Source organism: Etheostoma spectabile, chromosome 19 (genome assembly GCF_008692095.1).
Source record: "Etheostoma spectabile isolate EspeVRDwgs_2016 chromosome 19, UIUC_Espe_1.0, whole genome shotgun sequence".
Classification (NCBI taxonomy): domain Eukaryota; kingdom Metazoa; phylum Chordata; class Actinopteri; order Perciformes; family Percidae; genus Etheostoma; species Etheostoma spectabile.
In genome coordinates this window covers 10,519,920-10,520,402 of record NC_045751.1, presented here as the reverse complement: position 1 = coordinate 10,520,402, position 483 = coordinate 10,519,920, and the positions used below count along the sequence as shown (strand labels likewise).

The window sequence follows — 483 nt, the reverse complement described above, 5'->3', positions numbered from 1 at the left end:
CCTTGAAAACACAGCACAGAGTTGTGTCCCCTCCACTCCTCTGGATGGAAACAAGCTGTTGTTGGTTTTGTGGTTCTATTCTACGCGAATTTGCGAGATCTCGTTGATCCTCGTGACTTCAGCAGCTGTTCCGCTACAAATCCGGACCTGGTGGGTATTGATGGACGGCGCCGACACGCAGTAGAGCCGTTCTGCAACTGGTGGAAATTAGGAGTAAGTCTGGTGTGTGGGAACATTTGTGCATATCATATGCTGAAGTATATTTCTGGAAAGATTAAAAGAAAAAATAAGAACAAGAACCGTACAGAACCAAAAACCGTGACCCTTAAACCATGATACCAACCGAACCGTGGGTTTTGTAAACCGTACCACCCCTACAGGGATTAGGAAGATGTCAGTCAATCTGTCTTTATTTTATTTTTATTTATTTTTAAGTAATTCTTTGGGGGGTTTTATTCCCTTTATTAGACAGGACAGATTTTA

General features: G+C 42.4%; 1 protein-coding gene across 13 annotated transcripts in view; it reads right to left on the bottom strand.

The window, feature by feature from the left end:
* dysf (dysferlin, limb girdle muscular dystrophy 2B (autosomal recessive)) overlaps positions 1-483 on the bottom strand; it is an 84,423-nt gene that overhangs the window by 15,000 nt on the left and 68,940 nt on the right. The gene's annotated exons all lie outside the window — the stretch shown is intronic.